Source organism: Gracilinanus agilis, chromosome 6 (assembly GCF_016433145.1).
Source record: "Gracilinanus agilis isolate LMUSP501 chromosome 6, AgileGrace, whole genome shotgun sequence".
Classification (NCBI taxonomy): Eukaryota; Metazoa; Chordata; class Mammalia; order Didelphimorphia; family Didelphidae; genus Gracilinanus; species Gracilinanus agilis.
In genome coordinates, this window is record NC_058135.1 from 202921794 (window position 1) to 202931026 (window position 9233).

Here is a 9233-nt window from a genome sequence, read left to right on the forward strand (position 1 = left end):
CCTATTTCCCTTAATGACACCACTATCCTTCAGTGACTTAGGATCAAAACTTCACTCATCTTTACCTCTTCCTTCTTCCTTCATCCTTCATATTCAATCATCATTTCAAATCAATTCTGCCTTGATAGTTTTTCCTGCATTTGTTAATTCCTCTGTACTTTTACTGCTAACAGTCTAGTTCAGATCCTCATTATCTCCCAGTTGAACTACTATAATAGCCTAACTATCCTCCTTACTTCCAATATCTCCACATCTCCGGTTCATTCTTTACCCAATTACCAAAATGATCTTTCCAATTGCATATCTGATCAAGTCAATGCTGATAGCTTAAAAATATTCAGGAGCTCTTAAGTGGCCCAAAGGGGGGAAATATAAATTATCTTTAGCCCAGTGGCTCAATTTTCTCACTAATTTTCTAATGATTATTTATTTCATTCTACTCCCTTTCCATACTCATCTGCTTGAACTAAACTTCACTAGCTGTATCCTGATCTCACATTATTCTTTCTAGATTCCATGTATTCATGCTGATCATCCCTCATGCCTAGAATACATTTTCTTCACATTTTCACCTATATGTAGCCTAATGGAAAGTGCTTTAAGTGCTTTAAATCCCATCTTGCCAATTGTATGTTCATACCTAAGCCACATAATCTTTCTGAGCATCAGTCTTCTCATCTATACAATGTAGTTAGTACTAATAACTAAGGATATAAATTGTTATGAGGACAAAATGATATGTTCTTAAAGCACAAGTCCAACAATGTCAACCCCATCATCCCCAAACCCCTTCAATAAACTCCAGTGCTTTTCTATTGCCTCCAGGATCAAATGCAAAACGCTGTTTGGCATTCAAAGCCCTTCATAACCACACTTGCCCCCACATCCAGTCTTCTTACACTTTTTGATCCAGTAGCACTGGCCTTCTGGCTGTTCCCTGAACAAGATACTCCATTTCTCCATTAAAGGCATTTTCTCTGACTGTCCCCCATCCCCATATCTGAAAATATCTCCCTCTTCCCTTTTGATGACTCACCTTCCTGTCTTCTTTTAAGTCTCAACAAAAATCTCACTTTCTGCAAAAAGTCTTCAACTCTTAATTCTAGTGCCTACCCTTTGCTAATTATTTCCTATTTATCCTATATACAGTTTACTTTTTGTATATTTGTATGTTGTCTCCTACATTATTGTTGACTCCTTGAGGGTAGGGGTTGTTCTTTGCTTCTTTTCATATCCTCAGGACTCGGCACCATGCCTAGCACATAGTAATCATTTAATAAATGTGTGTCTGTGTGTATACACACATATGTGTATAAACATACATATATAGTGCTTTGCAAACTTTAAAATGCTAAATATCTTTATTGATAATGATGATAATAATGATTTTAAAAGTTTAAAGCACTACATAAATAGAAATTATTTTTCCTTTAAGACCCAACTCTAATGCAACCTCTTTTACAGTGTTTTCTTTTGATTTCTTCTTCTTTCCTAAAAATGATCTTTCCTTCCTAAAATTTCTTAGAGCATTTTGTCTAAACCTTTTTGCTCTTATTATATTCTGCCTTTTATCATAACTTGTTTACATATCCTAACCACATTATTATTTTATTGCCAGGTTATTAGATTACAAACAAATTGATGTCAGGGACCAGGCTATTTTTCACTTTGTTTTCTCAATGCCAATCACAGTATGCTAAGTGCTTCATGTTAGCTTAATTAAAGTAATACCACATTGAATAATAGGAAATTAATTAATACTGTTACACTGAATGGGCAGGGGGTACTAATCATATAAATGGAGTATCATTTATATATAAATATTATAATATCTAAATAATATGCAAACATTGATATGTAAAATACTTTGTTAATTTAAAAATCTAAGGAAGAGAATCAAGCCAAACCATCCGGAAAATGAAGTTTATAGAAAAACCTTCCCCCAACTACTCCAGGACACAAGATGTTTGATTTCTATATGGTTCAATAGAATTTATAAATCTTATAATACAATTTAATAATTGCTCATGTACAGTTTTATATTCTGATCCTTTAATGTTAGGCTTTTCTCTCTCATCTCCCTGTCCTCTGTTCTCTCTACTTCAAATTGTAAATTCCTTTGGGGGACAAATTATGTATTTTTTTTTTTTAGGATTTTTTTTTAATAAACCCTTGTACTTCGGTGTATTGTCTCATAGGTGGAAGATTGGTAAGGGTGGGCAATGGGGGTCAAGTGACTTGCCCAGGGTCACACAGCTGGGAAGTGGCTGAGGCCGGGTTTGAACCTAGGACCTCCTGTCTCTAGGCCTGACTCTCATTCCACTGAGCTACCCAGCTGCCCAAATTATGTATTTTTTAAAAATCTTTTTTTTCTTTTACTGTATAATCAATCAATGAGCATTATTAAATGCCTACCATTTGCCAGGCATTTGAGGGTATGCTATTCATTTGGAGATATAAAGACAAAAAAAAGAATGTTTATAATGTTCTATCCCACACTTAAGAAATATTAGAATATTCCATCAAATTATAGATTTTATATACCTGTTTGTGAAATGTCATTGGGGAAATTGTTGAGTGGGGCCAAAGGCCAGACCAGTGATTTCACAAATTTATGAAGTTCCCAGTGAGGAAACTTTTTATTTTATTTATTTTTTTAACATATATAACTTTTATCTTATTACTTCCCATTTCATTATTTATTTAATTAAGCACTCCTTTATTTGTTTGTTTGTTAGTGCTTTTTTATTTTTAATCATTTTTAACATTTTCCCATAGTTACATGTTTCATGTTCTTTCCCTCTCCCTCAAACCTCCCTAACCCCCCCCCTTAGCCAACGCACAATTCCACTGGGTTTTACATGTATCATTGATTAAGACCTAATTCCATATTATTGATAGTTGTACTAGAGTTATCATTTAGTGTCTACATCCCCAATAATATTCCCATCAGCCCATGTGTTCAAGCAGTTGTTTTCTTCTGTGTTTCTACTCCCACAGTTCTTCTTCTGAGTGTGGCTAGTTTACTTTCTCATAAGTCCCTCAGCCTTGCTCTGGATTCTTGCATTGCTGCTAGTAGAGAAGTCGATGTTCGATTGTACCACAGTGTATCAGTCTCTGTGTACAATGTTCTCCTGGATCTGCTCCTTTCACTCTGCATCAATTCCTGGAGGCCATTCCAGTTCACATGGAATTCCTCCAGTTCATTATTCCTTTGAGCACAATAGTATTCCATCACCAACAGATACCACAATTTGTTCAGCCATTCCCCAATTGAAGGACATTCTCTCATTTTCCAATTTTTTGCCACCACAAAGAGCACAGCTATAAATATTGTTGTACAAGTCTTTTTCTTTATTATCTCTTTGGGCTATAAAACCAAGCAGTGCTATGGCTGGATCAAAAGGCAGATAGTCTTTTAAAGCCCTTTGGGCATAGTTCCAAACTGCCATCCAGAATGGTTGGAACAACTCACAACTCCACCAGCAATGCATTAATGTCCCAATTTTGCCACATCCCCTCCAACATTCATTACTCTCCCCTGCTGTCATTTTAGCCAATCTGTTTGGTGTGAGGTGATACCTCAGATTTGTTTTGACTTGCATTTCTCTAACTATTAGAGATTTAGAACACTTTCTCATGTGCTTATTGATAGTTTTGATTTCTTTATCTGAAAATTGCCTATTCATGTCCCTTGCCCATTGGTCAATTGGGGGATGGCTTGATTTTTTATACAATTGATTTAGCTCCTTGTATATTTAAGTAAGTAGACCTTTGTCTGAGTTTTTTGTTATAAAGATTTTTTCCCAATTTGTTGCTTCCCTTCTAATTTTTGTCTGTACAAAAACGTAGTCAAAAATATTTATTTTACATTTTGTAATTTTTTCTAACTCTTTCTTGGTTTTAAAATCTTTCCTTTCCCAGAGATCTGACAAGTATATTATTCTGTGCTCACCTAATTTACTTAGTTTCCTTCTTTATATTCAAGTCATTCACCCATTCTGAGTTTATCTCGGTATAGGGGAGGAAACTTTTTAGATACAGAACTGTTCTTCAGGCTGTAGTCTTTAAAGAGTTTCCTGGAAACTCTGAGCCTGAGAAGCTAAATGATTTGTCCATAGCTAGTATATGTCAGAAGCTGGAGTTGAACCTCATTCTTCTCCACTTTGAAGCCAGCTTTCTATCTACTATATCATATTGCTTCTTTTTAGGTTCTCATAACCCACAATTCAATGCTCTGTATCTGTCAATTCAAATCTTCTAGCTATTGATGACTTTCATTTGCAATTCTTAAATGTCCTCCTGTAAATCAAAATACTAGACTTCCTCTAGATCTGTCAACATCACGACCCCTTGCTCTTTGTATATAATCAGCCCATCTTCTGTTCTGGGACATAATGACATTTCTTTTACATTATTCATTGGTAATGTTTGTAACAAGGCAAAAAACTTCTGCTGGCTCCCTATTCTTGGGCACTCATTCCCACCACCTTCACTAATGGGTCCCTCTCAGGTTGGGACTTATACACAAAGACCAGGTTAGGTGGGTAAGAGGGATAATTGTGTCCTTGGCCCTCTAAAGAGGCATCATCAATGTGCACTAACAAACAAAAGGAGCAGTAATAACTTATTGCTGTTATACCCTTTCAAGAGGTTGAGACTTAAAAACATTAAACCATCAAGTATTTCATCTTTACTTCTGTTTTACATTACAAATTCTTCCAGGTGCATATGAAATAAGCAGAACCTAGAAAACAAAATATTTAATGACTAAATGGAAAGAATAGCAACAAAACAATTAAAAATGAATGCTGTAAAATTATGACTCAGCTTGGCCCAATAGAAAAGATATGATGGTACTTTACCACCTTCTTTATATTAAGCTGTGGGAAGCCAGGCAAAGGGGATTGTTCTCATTCCTCTCTAACACAGAAATTCTTCCAGCTTTACTCAATTCCCACTGAGGTACCCAATATTTAAAAGCAATATATAAATATCCTAAGGATAATTTTGTCTTTTTGTCTGCTTCTACAACTGGGGTCCAGCTCATTGTCCATTTGTAATGTGTGACTAAGATATGTTTACTTAATAAAGAATTCTATGTATCATTCATATAAATGCAAAATATATGATCATAGTGTAAAGCAAGAAAGGACCTTAAAGTTCACTTAATTCAATCCCCTCATTTTACAAATGAGGTACCTGAAGCAAATGGATGTCAAGTGACTTGCCTCTAGGGTAAGGAAACTAGTGTGTGAGGCAAGACAAGCCCTTCCTGATCCTAAGTCCAGAACATGACCTACTATGACATGCTCCTTCTCACATAGTCTGGATAATGAATATTCTATATTTATTTAAATTTTCTCATGTAAAGTTGGATAAAACTATTTTGAGTAATTTGGATCTTATTTAGAAGTCTTAAACATTATAGGATTTGGTTCAAATTGAATAATACCACCTACAAATAGGAATATATAAAGGAAGTTACATGGTATTGTGGAAAGAGCATTGACTCTAGTTATAGCATCTGAGTTTGAATCCTGTCTCTGACACTTGGTTTGACTGTGGGCAAATAATTTAGTTTCTCAGAGCTTGTTTCCTTATGTGACAAAATGAGGGGGTTGATTTCTAAAACCTCTTCCAGCTTAAAAGCTTTGATCCTATTAAGAACTCATTAATCATGAGATATCTTCTTTCACTAGATTCTGTACAAGATATCCTTAAACACGCATCTTTGGTGAGCCTCTGTTTCTGTTCTTTATGTTTCCTAATATTAATCAAAGGGTTATCAAACATTTATTTTTAAGCTACAATGGCTCCCCTTTGTCTTAAGAAAAAATCAAATTCATATTTTGCTTTTACATTACCTACACTTCCCAATATTTCTCATCTTCTCTCCTCAGAAAGTAATCTCATAGCAAAGAATAAGAGGGGGGAAAAGTTCTTTAAAACCAATACATAGAAAAAAATATACTATGTAGTGTTCCATATATCATATTTCCACACCTTAGAAAAGATGGTGGTGGAGTACTGTCTCATCTCTTCTTTAGGGTAAAGCTGAGTCATATGATTTTATAGCACTCATTTTTAATTGTTTTATTGCTTTTCTTTCCACTTAATCATTGAATATTTTGTTTTCCAGGTTCTGCTTCTTTCATTTGGCATCAGTTGATGTCTTCCTATGCTACTCTGGAGTCATAATTTATCATTGTTCTCTTACATTAACATATGACAACTTGTTTTTACCATTCACTAAACTATAGGCATCTATTTTGTTTCCAGTTGTTTATTAGCCTATATTTTGATATAGGTGAACATTTCTCATTATTCTCCTCACGGACATGCCTAACAGTGAGATTTCTGAATCAAAGGGTATGGGCATTTTATTCACTTTCTTTCCTTATTCAAAATGACTTCTCCAAACGATTGGCCCAATTCACAGTGCCACTAACAATACATAATATCAGTGTTCCTGCTTTTCTACATGCCCTACACTGCTCATTATTCCCATCTTCTACTCTGCCAGTTTGCTGAGAGATGAGTAAAACCTCAGAGTTGTTTTGATTTGCATTTCTCTTGTTAGTAGTGGTTGGAGGGATATTTCATGTAGTTGTTAATTAAAGGAAATTCTTATTTGTTATGAGAATTATTTATTCATATGCGTTGTCTGCTTACTTCTATGGAGAAATAGATTTTTGTTTTATATATGTTAGCAGACCCCTTTTCAGAAATATGACACATTATTTCCCAATTGAACAATTTCATTCTTATCCTATTTGTAGTAATTTTGTGCAAAAGTTTTCCTTTTTTTATGTAATCAAGATTATGAATAAAGGGAAAAGTATTTTTAATAGGCCAAGAACTTAGCTAATTGTTAGGGACACACGAAGTCACACACACATATGTGTGTGTGTGTGTGTGTGTATATACCCTTTCTTTCTTAGATGAGCAGGTGCTAGGCAATGGGTTAAGGTTAAGTGACTTGCCCAGGATCACACAGCTAAGTCTCTGAGGTGACATTTTAACCGAGGTCCTCCTGACTCCAGGCCTGGTGCTCTTTATCAACTGTGCTATCTAGCTGCCCCTAGGGGTTTACATTTTAAAGAGGAAGAAAACACAAATGAAGAGGTCTTTTAGTCTGGGAAATCACAGGGCTTGCCAGGAATAGTAGAGTTGTTTTGTTCCCACAGAGACAGAATATATGTGTCAGAGAAGGATACATATGTAGCACCATAACAGATAGTGGGAGTACAAGATAGTAGGTTTAAGGGGCAAAGTGATTCCAAGGCAATTATTTTGAATAAATGAGCCTTTATTAAGCATTTACTAGTATTATATTATCAATTTTCTTTTTTGGGATTACCTGTTACTTGCTTTGCTAATTCATCTCCAAATTATAACTGTCAAAGGTATCTGATATGGGTCTATTTTTTAATGGCAAGATCTTTAATTTCCAAGTCACATGTCCATTTTGAGTTGTCTTTTATAAGTTGTTGTAAAACTAGTTTCCACCAAAGAACTTTCCAATTTTCCCAAGTAATTCTCATCAGATACGAAATCCTTCCCCCAGGTAATTTGTTTTCAGGTTTATAAAACATTGAGTTCAACTGTTTCTGATTCTTTGTTGCCTTGTCTATTCAAACAAAGTTTGTTGTTACATTTCTCAAGGAACTTCTATGGCTTTGGTATGTGCTGAGGAGAAGCCTTTAATATGTCAATTCTCTATGTCTCTTTGTTTTCATTTGTTTAGGCACTAAAAATAAGCTTCTTTTCTCTAAAATATGATACAACGTGAATAGGACTGGATTTGAAGTCGGAAGACCTACTATCAACCTGCTCTACTTACTAGATGTTCAACTCTGGACAAGTCACTTCACTTCTGAGGAATATCCATATCTATAAGTGATGGAGTTGGATTAGCTGAATCCATGTTCTTGTGATCCTAAAAGGGAATTTACTTGTGCCTGCCTCAGTCTCGTATGGCAGTGATGGGCAAACTTTTTAAAAAAGGGGCCAAAGGAAAGGAAATGCTCATGTCAGTCTGTTTCTAAGGCAACTCTTTTGAAGTCTCATTGTATTGTATCCTATTCATTATATTCGTCAGATTAGGAATAATATCCCATGCAGCTGGATAGAACATTTCAGGGTCCCCCCCTCATTTGGCCTGCGGGCTATAGTTTGCCCATCACTGTTCTATGGGATGTAAAAGTCTAATCTAAATCTGCATGCTGAAAGAATTAGATGTTTTAGAGGCATTTGAGGGCTCCTAACTTTTAATAGCAAGCATTTAAATAGTGCTTTAAGGTTTGCAAAGCACTATATCCACATTAGGGGCAGGTAGGTGGCAAAGTAAATAGAGTACCAACCCAGTTGTCAGGAGGACCAGAATTAAAATCTTATCTCACACATTTCCTAGTTATGTGACCCTGGGCAAGTTACTTAACCCTGTTTACCTCAGTTTCCTCATTTGGACAATGAGCAAGAGAAGGAAATGGCAAACCACTCCAGTATCTTTGCCAAGAAAACCTCACAGGGGATCAGTAAGAGTCTAACATGACTGAAAAACGATTGAACAACAAATATATGCATTAACTACTTTGAGTCTCACAATAATCCTGTGAAATAGTTACTATTATCCTCCTTTTACAGATGAGAAAACTGAGGAACATAGTTTAAGTGGCTTGTCCAGTGTCACAAAACAAGTGTGTATATATATATATATATATATATATATATATATATATATATATATATATATATATGGAAGAATTAGATCTTAAGTTTCCCTGACTCCAAGTCCAACACCATCCATTTTACCACCAAGCTGCCTGGATACAAATGGAATTGCTCAGAAAAAAGCCAACCTCTAATTTCAGTTCTTTGCTTAGCTGTGTGATCTAGAGCAAGTTTCTTCACCTCAACTATTTTCACAAAATTTCAGAACTGGATGATGAGTTGCTATCCAGATCAACCCATGCATGATACTACAATGCATCCACATAGTTATCCAGCCTGTTTGAAGACTTCCAAGGTCAGGGAATTCACTACTTCTGGGGCAAGTCACTGCACTTTTGGACAGCTCTGTTAAGGAAGTTTTTCCTGACTAAATTGGTCTCTTTGACACTTCTACCCATTGTTCCTGGTTCTCTGGGGACAAACAAAACTAACCCTTCCTTTCACTACATGACAGTCTTTCAAATACTTGAACACAACTCCCATATTCACCCCCCCCC